The sequence below is a fragment of the Antechinus flavipes genome, chromosome 4 (assembly GCF_016432865.1).
Source record: "Antechinus flavipes isolate AdamAnt ecotype Samford, QLD, Australia chromosome 4, AdamAnt_v2, whole genome shotgun sequence".
NCBI classification, from domain to species: domain Eukaryota; kingdom Metazoa; phylum Chordata; class Mammalia; order Dasyuromorphia; family Dasyuridae; genus Antechinus; species Antechinus flavipes.
In genome coordinates this window covers 427,197,501-427,211,539 of record NC_067401.1, presented here as the reverse complement: position 1 = coordinate 427,211,539, position 14,039 = coordinate 427,197,501, and the positions used below count along the sequence as shown (strand labels likewise).

Here is a 14,039-nt window from a genome sequence, read left to right as displayed (position 1 = left end):
ATCTATAACAATTATTATTCATCAATATTTATTTCCTTTTTTAAAATTTTTGTTTTAAAGGCTGGGTTTTCCTATTTTGTCCAGGTTAGAAACTTTAACTTCCTCTATTTCCTAAGCAAGAAATTTTGAGGATGCCTCAAGTGGATTCAGCTGAGCAAAAACTCCCTTACCTGAGTTATCCATCCTGATCCACCGAGGCAAATAATAGAGTCCTTGGAACTTCTTGTGGCTCACTACCCTGAGAGTGGGAGTTTACCATATTGGTGCTGGCTACCCAATCAACTTTATCCTTAATACAATTCAGAACTCCTGAACACAAGTGATCCACCAGCTGACTCAGTGGCAGAGATTATGGGCATGTGACACTATGCAGAGCTTCATTTCCCTTTAAAAAAAAACAAAAAAAAAAACAAGATTATTAGACTTTTACATAATAGAGACATGAGTCTTTGCCAACTCAACCTCTATCAGGGTTTCTGATGTTTTTTGAGACTCAAAAACTTGCATGCTCTATCTCTACCTCAATATCTCTAGCTTTCTAGGAATGAAACCTAGAGATCCCTGATTTAGATAAGTAGTTAGTAAGATAGTCACCTCAGTTAGCTAAGCACCATTCTGTGTGAAAACCAGTGAATCTTGGACTAACGAGCTAGAAATGTGTTAACTGGACCAAAAACTACCAATGCCATTTCCATCATCACCCTCCACAAAAAGTTCAGAATGGGTCAAAAAGCCCAAGAGTTGTAGTGTTCATACCTAGTTCATCCAGTCAGAACTGGGGAGAGAAGGAACAGTAAAGAGATGACAGCAGTAGAGGTGTTTATTATAATAGCAGACACAAGGGCACTAGTACAATAAAGCTACAAGTCTGCTAGAGAAGTTCTAGACCAGTCAAAGCTCAGAATATACACAGGAAACAACATGGTCCCAATCTAGAGACAAAAATTAACTGAGGAGTTCTTGACCAGTTGACAAAGGTCCTGGACCATTCTAAAGAGTTCTTGATTTAAACTCAGGCTATGATAATGGGAACTTAGGAACTCTTACAATATGGAGGAATAATTCTGAACATTACCAGTCACTTTTACTCTGAGCTCCATGGCCTGAGCTATGAGTGTCAGGGTTTTAAGACTGGTTCTAACAAATCCAAGTTATTTTCATGCATAGGATGAGAAGGAAAATGGTATTAAAAATGTACAGGGTAAATTTGTAGAATCAGTATTGGTTCATTAATACTTATCATGACAACAATTAAGACATATCATAGCAGAAGGAACATTGATTCTGAAGCTTGAAGACCTATATTCAAGACTAAAATGATGTTTTCTACCTTCATGGTTCTTCATGTCAATTCTGACAATATAGTGAATTAAGTGAAAAGACTATATATATATTATATATATAATTATAATCATTCAGGATTTGGGGGCATTTTAATATTTAAAAAGTGCCTTCTTCAAAATAAGCCTGTGAGATACATAGCACAAATATTATCCCTTTTTAACAGATGAGAAAAGAAAAGAAGGAAACAAGTACTTATTAAATACTTACAATGTGCCAGACACAATCCTCTGTGCTTTACAAATTATATTTCATTTGATTCTTACAACAATGCTAGGAATTAAGTGTATCTTCAGTTTACAGTTAAGGAAACTGAGTTAGAAAAAACTTACACTCAGGTCTTACTAATTCCAGGCCTAGTGCTATATCCTCCTGTGCCAACTGGCTGCCTCTAAATTTAGGAATAGGAATGAACAATTTGCCCAAGAAAATACAATTAAAAAGAAACAAAGCCAGTATTCAAACTTAGATAAATCAATAGTCCATGTCAGCAAATCAACAAATCTTTTATGACTGAATTTGCTCATTAGTAAATCAGTACAATATCTGCATTTTCTACCTCTTAAGGTCATTGTGAGAAAAATAGAGATTTTAAAGACATTTAAGAATGTGAATTAGGATTAGCCATCACTCCTGACTTTAGTTCCTATATCAGCGTTATTTGACATAGCTTTAGTAGTGGTAGCTAGGCAGCTAAGGGGCACACTGAATAGAGTGCCTTGCCTGGAGTCAGGATGATTCATTTAAGTTCAAATCTGGACTCTGGACAACTCACCTAACTTAGTTTCCTCATTTGAAAAATGAGCTAGAGAAGGAAATGGCAAACCACCATAGTAACTTTCCCAGGAAAACCCCAAAAGGGGTCAGAGCCAGACATGTCTGAAAAATGACAGAACTTCAAAAAGAGCTATAGCAATAAAAGAACAAAATTAAAGTTATAAATACAAAGAAACAAAATTAGCCTCATATGAAGATGAAATGGTGTACATAGAAAGCCTCAGAGAATCAACAAAGAAACTAAAATGATTAATAGTTTTAGTAAGATACTAGATACAAAATAAATCCATAAAAATTATTGGTATTTCTATATAGTATGACAGAAACTAAAAAGAAATGAAAATAAGTTTCATTTTTAGAAACCTATAAAATGCTTAAACTAGTTGATCTCTTCATAGAAATAAAGGGGAAAATTGGGGGATATTCAATGATCATGGCCAAATATAATAAAAAGAGCAATACTGACTAAATTAATCTAGTGTGCTATACATATCTAATTACCAAAGGGATATTTTATAGAACTAGTCAAAAAAATTCAAAAGAAAGAAAAAGAAAATAAAGACAAAAGGCACAAATGAAAGGGGAATAGAATCCCCAGACCTCAAAGTTTATTATGGAGTAATCATCAAAACTACTTGGTACTGGTTTAAAAAAAATTAAAAATACAAAACAATATCAGCAAAACATTCTAGATAAGCAAGAAACAAAACATCAAAAGTTTGAAAAAAGGGATGTAAATTACTGAAGGAAGGACTCTTTTTTGTTGACAGAGTACTGGAAAAAAATAGTAAAATAAGTTGGCAAAAAAATTAAATTGAGACCCAAACCTTATATCATATACTACAATGCAATCAAAATGAATGTAAAAGTTCACACTATGAAAAAATATATGAAAACAAAATTTGGTGCCATTTGCAGAGGCAAAATACTTATGGCCAGATGAGTAAAAAAGAGAAAGAGGCAGTTATAAAAGATAAAATAGAAAAATTTGACTACAAAAATTTGAAAAGCTTTTATACTAATAAAATCAATGATTATATAATTATGAAAATGTAGAATGGGAAAAATTTACTTCAATTATCATTGATAAAAGCTGATCTCTAAACTATAAAAGGAATTGACACAAACACATAACACAAAATGATAATCCTAACAGACAAATGATGGAAAAATATGAACATATAGTTTTCCAGAACTATAAATTACAAATGACCATTTGGAAACTATAATGAATGCAATTTTTTAAAATCTGAAGTTTCAATTTACACTCTACTCACAACCTACAAGTTGGCAAATATGACAAAAAGTGGGAGTAGTCAATGTTGGAGGAATAAAGGAAGATGGTTCCACTAATGCACTTCTGATTGAGCTCTGAAGTGGTCCAATTTCTGAAAATCAATTTAGAACATCATGACTAATCTGTCTATACTCTTTCTAAAGTAAAAGAAAAAGGAAAATCAAAGAATAAATAAGACCACTTAGTGGGACATGTAGGATGATTATGACTAACAATAGAGGGAAGGTAGTATGTTTTTCAATTATGTTTTATTTCTGTTTGCTCTGCCCAAAAGAATTAGTTTTATACTGGAAATAACAAAAAAAGTGGTTAACAAAAAGTTGATGCTCAGGACAAGTAAGTCGATAGGAAAAGAGCATCTACTTGTCCTTGATAAATTCAAGTCATTTGGCCTAGATATATTACATTCTTGGGTCCAAGAAAAAAATTTTTAAACGGCAGTTTGACTGATAAAGTACTATTAGTGAAATTTCAAAGAAAACAGAAGATAGAAGAAGTACAAATGGAAGGATGGAAAAAGTTTTTTTAAAAAATTAAAGAGAATGGAATATACAACTAAACTGAAATTGAACTTAGAATCCTGAAAAAATTCTAGAATGGGTGATAATAATAATATAATAGATTCAGGGAAGGAGTTCTTTACCATTAAATGAAGAACAAAAGCAGAAGAGAGGTAGATTGTGCTTAATCTGGTAGTTTCAAATATGCAAATACTGTTTCCAATGGAAAATGGCTGCTCCCAACCATGAACCAGTGTAAAATCTCCACATATGTGCCAGTTCTCCTGTCTTCTGTAATTTAATATTTATTTTTCTTCAAGAAATTAGAGGTATTCAAGACTAATTTATTCTCCCATTCATAAAAAGTGTTCATTGTCCAGCAGTAAAAGTACAGGAGCCAGACAGGAATACAAAAGTGATTCAAAGGTCAACCTCATAGGAAATCTTCAGTACAGTGTCCATGGCCCAGGACTTAACATTTTTATTAATGACTTGTATAAAGGCATATATTATATGCTAAGCAAATTTGCCAATGACACATAGCCCAAAGGGAAAGCTAACACACTGGCATAAAAGAGTTAAGAATCAAAAAGATCTTGCAAACCAGAGTATTAAGGTAACATAATATTAAATTTGATAGGGATAAATATAAATTATTATATCTAGGTTGAAAATATCACCTTCACAATTAAATGATGGAGAAAGGAAAATTAGAGAGCAGTTTGCTACATTTTCTCAAAAAATATCTAGGCGTCTTAGTGGACCCAAATGCAATATGAATCAGCAATATCATGTGGAAGCAGAAACAGCTGATATATTCTTCAGTTGCATTAAGAGGGCCATAGATTCCTAGAATATGGACATAATAGTATTTTAGTATTCTTCCCTAATTCAGTCTCATCTAGAGTGTTCATTCAATCCTATGTACCTCTATTGAAAGACTTTGTTAAGATGATGAGTCCAGAGATGGTATCCAATATGGTTGTGTTATATGAGAAGAGGATGAAGGAACTGGACATGGTTTGCCAGAGAAGAAAGATTTCATTGGGGACAAGATTGCCATGTTCAAATATATGAAGGGCTGCCATGTCAAGGAAGAATTCTAATTGTTTTGTTTGGCTCCAGGAGATAGAACCAAACGTAAAATTGGTAACTGAAAACTCTGGATAAAAATTCAGACTTGATGTGAGAAAAAAATGTCCCAATAATTAGATCTGTCCAAAGGTGAAATGGGCTGCCTCAAGAGGCCTCTTCCTTCAAGTAGAACCTGGATAATTATTGTCAGGTCATAATAAAGTTTCTGTTATATAAAAGTACATAACTACATGTCATAGTAGAGTTTCCTTTGGAGCAGAAGTGAATCAGATGCTCTGACTCTTTTTCAACTTAAGCAACATCTCTCTAGGAAACTCTTCCTGATTCCCTCACCTGCTAGCATCCTCTCTCCCCAGAATATATTATATTCATTTTCTTTATACTTTTATATGCACATGTTATCTTCCTCCTTATAATGTAAGCTCCTTTAGAGCAGGGACTGTTTTTCTTTTGTCTCTGCACCCCAATACTTATCACATACACCAGGAAAGTCAATTGAAGAAATAAAGGTATTGTCTGATTAATAAAGCAGAACATTGCATACTATGTTTGATACTTTCATTGGAGTTGATGTTTCTGTGTAATTATATTTATTATAAGTGGGTTCTACAGTTCCAAATGTCCAGTAATGAAGAGAGCCATCTACACCCAGAGAGAGGAGTATGGAAACTGAGTGTGGACCACAACATAGCATTTTCACTCTTTCTGTTATTATTTGCTTGCATTTTTGTTTGCCTTTTTAGGTTTTTTTCTTTCTAGATTCGATTTTTCTTGTGCAGCAAGATAACTGTATAAATGTGTGTGTGTGTGTGTGTGTGTGTGTGTGTGTGTGTGTGTGTGTATACATTAGATTTAACATATAATTTAACATATTCAACATGTATTGGACTACCTGCCATCTAGGGGAAGGGACGGGCAGAAAGAGGAGAAAATTTGGAACAGAAGGTTTTGTAATGGTCAATGTTGAAAAAATTACTCATGTATATGTTTTGTAAATAAAAATATATAATAAAAAATAAACATTTAAAAAATAAGTGGGTTCTCTATGGAGGGGATAGGGTTGAAATGACTGGGATAAAAAGAGATAAATGCCTTTAATGGAAAATATAAATGAATCAATAAATCAATGAGCCTTTGTTTCTGATATGAGGTTGGATAGTTAAAAGTATCAATTTCTTAAAAGCAATGCAACTCCCTTTTTTCCTTGTCTTCAATTCTGAACTTACTTGGTTACCAGTCCACAGGGTCTATCCAAGATAGATGTGCTAATAGATGGGGTCTATGAGTCCTCATTTTTGTGGTGATAACATCAAATTTTATATTTATTCTGTTTAGTAAAGCGAGGATTTTCATCACTGGAAGAAATTTCTCACCATTTAAATGACCATTGAGTCTACTACAAATCTGTTATCTAATTTCAACTGAGTTTTTAATCGCTTTGGGCACATCTCCTCTTCCTTAATTAGCTCCCTATCATGCCCATTCCCTCTATAATCTGTTTCAGACCTTTTATTTCTTTGAGCTACCTCCACCTGTTATGCTTCCCTCAATCTCAGCAGAGCTCACCCTTATCAACAAAAGTGAGACAAAATAAACATCCTCATCCTTCTTGGATTCTCAGCAGGAAATGAGAGTTAGTACCAGTTTGTCCTCAATACGCTTTCTTTTTTAGGATTTCAAGGTACTTTTCTGTCTTAATTTTCCTCTGATCTAATTAGACTTCCACTTTTGCTCTTCTTTTCTGGCTCATCATTCATGTCTGGTTCTTTAGATGTGGGTGAATATAAGGGTTTTGTTCTAGTCCCTCTTCTCAGTTCTCTCAGTGGTTTCATAACATTCTTCAAGTACTAAGTAGATGGCACTGGAGAACTATATAAGCCAACATATCTATAGAGAATGCTTATACAATTAGCCTCTCATTCATTAACATGGGTCAAATTTTTCTAGATGGTAATTCTCTTCAACATGTAATATGTTTTCAAAGCTTCTCTCTTCCCCTTAGTTTCCAGGGAAGAACTTGTTTACCAAAAGTCTGGTCAATAGTCAAAAGGAAAGAAGAAACATATCTGCTTTGGTTCCTTTGGAGTCTGTTTAACCACCCCATGATGTGATTTTATTTCCAGAAGTATCTGAATTACTGCCAGGCTTGTATAATCCAATCTTTTCCCCCTTTAGTCAGTTTTTCTAAATAGCTCTAAGCCCATAAATTGCTTCACTCCTGTCCTCCATACATATTATCTGCAAGTAAAGTACAATCACTTGGATATATTGGTCAATATCTTTGTTTATCCCAGTTAAAGGTATAGAAATCAAAATTGGATAAAGATTAATCTTCCTTAGCCCAAGTAAAAAATAACAAAATTAAAGTGATCAAACATCCAAAAGGAACATTCATCTTTCTTTTCAGAGAGGAAGAAAGAGTGTTTTACTTGTCTTTTGCTTTGAGGCCAGTCCCATAAATGTCACAGATGCTAGCAAGACTTCAGCAACTTGTTGCAGAGGCTTCTCACCATCAATCCCCTCAGCTTCTCTGAGCTCCACATTTTCTTTCTCCCTGACTGTTCACCTCTCCTCAATTTTTAAGCTCCTTCAGCTTCAGCCTACAAGTGTTTTCTCCAAATCTTATAGTGGGACAAGCTTAAGAAGCAACATCTGCCCACTCCACTAATAAATACCAAATCTCAGGAATAATTATCTGCAGTAGGTGTGGCAAACAAGCCTGTTACATTAGTGACAAATATCTTCACTTACACATACATATGCATATCTCTTTTTTTTTTTTTTTTGGCTGAGGCAATTGGGGTTAAGTGACTTGCCCAGGGTCACACAGCCAGGAAGTGTTAAGTGTCTGAGACTAGATTTGAACTCAGATCTTCCTGACTTAATGGGTGGTGCTGTATCTAATGCACCACCTAGCTGCCCCTACACATACCTTTTGTGCAAGAAATTAACCACTTTGCCTACAACAATAGTTTGATACTCTCCTCACTTTACTTAACTATGCATCAATTCATCTCTCTACCCTAATCCCTCAGCTAACAAGTGTATGTAGTGTAGGGAGAGAGGAGGTGATCCAGTGATCCTGGATATCTCTCTTCTGTCTCTCTGTCTCAGTTTCTCCCTCTTTCACACAATTACAAAATGCAAGAAGATGAGACAAGTTGTTAAGATCTTAAACAAGTTGTTAAGATCTTAACAGATTGTAAAAAGAAAAAGTATTGGGTATTGGTACCTTGTTATCCTTTCATGAAGTTTGAAGAAATTTCATCAAACTTGAAGGAATTATTGGATAGTTAGCAACACCTCCACAATCTTTAAAAAATCAAGACATAATAGCATTTGGGGAGTGGAGAGTCTTATTGAATTTGTTCAAATTCATTGGGGAACAGTGCATCCTGAATACCTCCCATCCTAGGCCAAGCTAAAACTAGCAACTGCAAAAATATAGAATATATAGCTGATAAGTGAGCCAATCTGTGGTCTTCCCCAATTATGATATGGCAATGGCAACAGCAACAAGTACAAGTTTAAAATGGCACTCTTCTACCATTCCAGTCAATTTTACCTTCTGTCCACAGTAAATACCAGTTCTAAGTAAGGTCCATTCAGACTAATGGGTTCATCAGAAAGAGCAGAGATTTTGTTTAAGAGTATATTTAAAAAGAGCTGTTACCCAAACTGTTTTAAATGATGTCAATTTAATATTTTAATTTTTTAACATTTTAAGAAAATAGTAGCATTTAGGAGTGATTTATTCTCTCATCACCTAAGCAATGTTGATTGTTAGAGGAACTAGGGCTCTAGTACTAAAGATTATTAAATTCAATCGAGAACCAAAACTTTTTAAATCGTCCTTGTTGATGCTAGAGTGTCAGGCAATGCTTTCATGGTGATCTGTTTTTCTCTTCCCTCTAACCACACTCCTTTCCAGAGATGTACATTAGGACTACTTTGCATTGCAAACATGACCTACCATAGATTTATTTTTCTTAGCAATGCAAACACTGTCTATCTGCCAGGATGAGTCACCCTGCAACCACCTTCTCCCTCCATCTCCTCACCCCCTCCACTTGATTTAAAATATCTCTGAAAGCGGTGTATGTAGGGAGCTTGGACTTCTTTAGTTCTCTGTAAAGCACAGCAAGCATTGCGCCTTGCTGAAAGTTTCAACTATATAATGAATCTCTGTGTTCTGTTGGTTTCTCATGAACTAGATGTGACTAGCTCCTTGTCCTACTTAACATCCAGCAGGTGAATTGCTGTCCAGGCCCCCTGGTTTTTGGCAAAAGGGCAGGATACTAGTGGTTGATTTCATTTATTTCTCAAGTCCTCTTTTAATCATTCCTTTTCTACAAAATGACAAGACCCATTCCTACCCTCCACTTGTTTTTGAATCAGATGGTTAAAAACAAAACAACAACAACAAAAAAGACAATGTCTGACTGTTCCTGAGTAAGAATCTAATTCCACATTTGGGCAGAAATGTCCTAGTCCCTACTGAGGCTCTCTCCTCTATCTCCTCATATCTACAACTGCTTCTCTACACTTAAATGCCAACTTCAGGCAGAACTACTCATTCTTATCTAAAATCCTCTTCTTTCCATTTTGAAATTCTCTTCCCTGTATCTCCAAGTAGAAGAATCCTTTTCTTTGCCTAAATATCTTCATTATTTCCTAGATTTCATTTGTCTTTCTAGGGCATACCCCACCTCCTTCAGCACCTCCTCATTCCTGAAGAAAGGCATTTCCTGTCACCTCTTCATACAAGAAGTCTGTTACCTTGAAATAGGAAAATCCATTCCATTCTGAAAAGGTGTTGTGCCATGTGACTTAGTTATTCATTACTTTGGTTAGGGAAGGGCAAGGGGTGAGGTATAATAAACTAAGAGAAAATGCAAGTACAGAAAGCTCAGAGGGTAAGGAGACAGGAGACCTGTTGCCCAAGAGCAATCCAAGGTGCCCTTCCAGGTTCAAAGCTGAACTCAAGCGATCTGACTCATGGTGGTAGGCACAAAGGTGGTAGGATGGGGGGGGGGGGGGGTGGAGGAGAGAGAGTTAAGCAGCTATAGGTAGAACTGAGCTTGGGTTAAAAAAAAAATGAAAAAAGGAAAGCAGGAATGATATAGTAGGATAAGATAAGTGATCTTTAGAATATGAACTAGAGTAGACTTGAAAGATGATCTCCAAAGGATCATATGCACCACCAATGAATACTAAGATTGCATAGGCCAGCAGAAGTTAATGGGAGGGTTAATACTTTAGGATTAGATTAGTCGGTTAAAGGATGAAGTAATCTCTTATCTAGACTGCTACAACAGCTTTCTAAGTGGTAGTATTTCTGCCTCAAATCTCCCCTCACTCCAGTTCATTTTCCACAAAGCTGCTAAAGCGATTTTCTTAAAGCCTAGGTCTTAATCACATCATCCAGCCCCCTCCATAAATGTCAGTTCCCTGTTACTTCTAGGATCAAATGTAAAACTCTTCTTTGGCACACCGAAAGTCCTTTGTAATCTGGCCCTGATGGGGTGAATGGATTCCAGCAAAAGGCCATGCTCTTGGTAGCAACTCAGTATCTCAATGGGCCCCAGTAAGAAACAAACTGGCCTTGTAGAATTACCTTGTACTGACAGAATTATCACATAGAGACAGAACTATCCTGTAGACACCCACTGTCACTTTATACAGTCTGGGGTTAAGCTATAGAAGTCAACTCCTGAGGCTATCTTGTATGAACAGGATCACAAAGACCACCAGCTGATTTACTGACACACACAATTAGTATAGTTAGAGGACCTTGTTTGGGGTCTTTTCCTCAAAAAAAAAGTCCCCCTTGTTAGTTTTGAGTTCATTAGGAGCTTTGCCAATTGCTAAGCACGACAATAAAGTTATGCCCCTTGACTTGAAAATGATTAGAGCCTATGAATTTGTTCCCAATGACTGTCCTTTATGATTTGTTGTACCTCAACAATTTTTCTTTCCTCCTTTCCAGTCTCCTCCAAATACTCTTCCAGTCAGCCATGGTGGTCTCTTCATCCACTACTCTCTACTTTCCAACTCCTTGCTTTTCCAGTGCTTGGAAGGTTATTCTTCCTCACCAATCTCCTAGGTCTTTTGGCATCTTTCAAAATTCACCTCAGAAGTCTTCCCTACATTCTAATGCCTTCCTCCTAAGATTACCTGTCCTTTATCTTAAATGTAGATAGTTATTTGTATGTTATTATCTTCCTCTCATTCAAATGTCAGCTCCTTGAAGGAAGAGACATTGCTTTTGTCTTTATATCTATATCATTCAGCTCAGTGCCTGGTCCATAGATGGTGGTGGTTGTTGTTGAGTTGTGTTTTGTCATTTGTGATTTTCTTGATAAAGATACTGGGGAGTTTTGGAGTTCCATCAAAAATTACAGTAAAGTATTTGGAGGAGACTGGAAAAACAGAAAGGGCCAGGTTACAAAAGACTTTAAATTGCTCCAGTTCCTTTTACAGATGGGGAAATTGAGGCAAACAGTTAAATGACTTACTCAGAGTCACACAATTATTAAGTGTCTGAATTCATGTCTTTCTGTCTCAAAGCCCAGTTCTCTATTCACTACGCTACCAGGTCATCCTAGTGCTTATTAAATGGTTATTCATCTGCTGGATTATTGATTGGTTGCTCAGGGAGGAAGAGAAAAGAGATAGGCTCTGAATTTCATTAGAAAGATGAAAATAGTTGAAATATTCAGGAGGGGGAAGAGAGAGCAAGGTCAAAGACACCATGGATTTAAAGTATGAAGGGCAGATGCTCTCAGTATAAAAATTTCAAAAGATAATTTCTGGTAACTAATCATTCTATTAACCATATTAGCATGTAATTAATAAAAGGAGTCATTGACACTCTCCAATGTCAAAAATCTTTCATGAATTCCACTCAATGCTGAAATGTCCTTGGAAGAGGGGGTATTGGGGAGGGAGGGCAAAGGGGGGAAGTACAATCAGCTCTGACTGGTTCACAAATGAGAAAGATTGAACATTACAATGGGAGGTAGACTTATTCTAATGAGGAACTGGGGGGACATGATTTTGATTCCTCTTTTACCACCAAACCACCCCCAGCTTTGGGCAATCTAATTACAGAATGTATCCTCACCCAAACCTGAGTAGAATGCAATGGCTTCCCTAACTGGGTAGGATAGGAATAAAATTGAAAAGAAAGTTTCATTATCAGTAATGTCCTTCAGATGCTGGTTTGAACCCAATAGAGAATAAGAATTCAAAAAAGGATGAATCCTGTATCTCCCCAATATTAACAATTAGTTATGTGATTATATTTCCCTCAGGAAAATAGCAGAACTGTTTTGTATCACTTATCCTTTCTGCCAGGTGAATGAATGATTTATGTTCAAATCCCACTGAGGATACTTCCTAACTGTGTGACCATGAATAAGTCACAATCTTTCTTAACTCAGTTTCCTCGTCTGTAAAATGGAAATAAAATAACAGCTTGAAATAGTGGATACAGTGCTAGCCTCTCCAAGTTGGATTCATGTCCCAATTCTTACAGGAACTGGTCGGGTGACCCTGGGAAACAAATTAACATCTTGCATACCTCAAGGCAACTACTTTTCTAAGACTATAAATTATAGGATGATTGTTGATGTGCTTTGGTGGTAGTTTTTCTTACACAGAGATTCTAATACAAAGGAAATCATAAATCTAGACAGCTCTCCCCTTTCCCACCCCAAGTACCTGGAGTATCTACCTCATAGAATTGTTATGAGGCTCCAAAGTACTAAGCAGATGTAATAAGTATATTGTCTAAATAAAAATAACTCAAATAGTATCATGGCAGAGAGAGGGCTGGAACACAGAACTTATAAAAAGTGGGTTTAAATTAACATTAACTATGTGACTATGAATATGTCACAACCTATTTAGGCCCCAGATTCTTCACTTCTAAGATAGGGATAAGAATATTTAAAATATCTATAGCATAAGCAAAGGAGTTGCAATATTAAAGAGATACATAAATGTCAGCTATTATTATAATTATTATTATGTCCCCAGTGTTTGGCACACTATTTTGCATATAGTAAGGGCCAGAAATAAATATTTTATTCATTCATTCATTCATTCTGGTGTCTAAACAGAACTGTTCCACTTCTCTCTCAGTTATCTGCTAAAGTCTTGGGAGCTGAGATTTTTACCTTTTATTCTTTATCTTTCTCTTTTCTTTAATAAAAATAATGAATTTTTTAATCATGTGCTTCTTCACATTATGTTCTACCATATGCTTTTCCTCTTGTCATTGAAGAAGAGAAAAAGAATTGGTGCATTTGACCTTGAAGAAAAAAACGGAGGGGGAAGGGAAATGGGAGGAGATAAGAAGGGCAAAAAGACAGCAGGCAGGATGCCAAGGCTTACTCTGTACCTTCCTTACGATTCATGCTGCCACCTCTTTCATCTCCAATCCTTCCCTGCTGACCTTGCCCTTCTGCCTACAAGTTCTCTTTTTCCCTGGTACCTGTCCCGCTGGGAACTCCCCCCATGAGGCAACTTCTAAGTGAACCCAGAAAAACTGGGTGGAGGAGAAGGGAATGGTCTCTGCAGGTGTAGCCTCTTCCTGCCCTGTTCCCACCATCAGGTTGGGGAGTTTCCAACATAAACACTGCAGGGGCTGAGCTGGGGGTGGTGGCTTCATTTGTATTCAATGTCTTGTTCTAGTGGTTACCTGCAAAGGAGTCAGAGTGCACAAATCAGCAGGCAATGCTCTCTGCCAGGGGGCAAACCGAGCAGCTTTCTGCCCCTAAAGTTTCAGGAATTTTCAGGTTCCTCCTGGTCCCAAGGTCTCAAGAGTTGGCCTCTCAAAATCTTAATGTATCAACAAGAAGGTAGTTCAAGGTTGGACCAAACTGCAGCAAGGTGACTTTGGGTAGAGTGTCACAATGAATCTCTCCCAGTGATCAACAATTCACCACTGGCATTGGTGCCCTTCCCCTACTTAGGCACCGGCATTTTGCCCCATACTTATCACTAAGCTGTCCCTTGGGGAT

The 14,039-nt window shown here is 36.4% G+C and overlaps 1 pseudogene; it reads right to left on the bottom strand.

Annotated features, from left to right (window-relative positions):
* The window catches only part of LOC127561617 (small nuclear ribonucleoprotein F-like), a 139,278-nt pseudogene extending 125,845 nt beyond the window's left edge, over positions 1 to 13,433 (bottom strand).
* Positions 13,434 to 14,039: the final 606 nt, after the last annotated feature.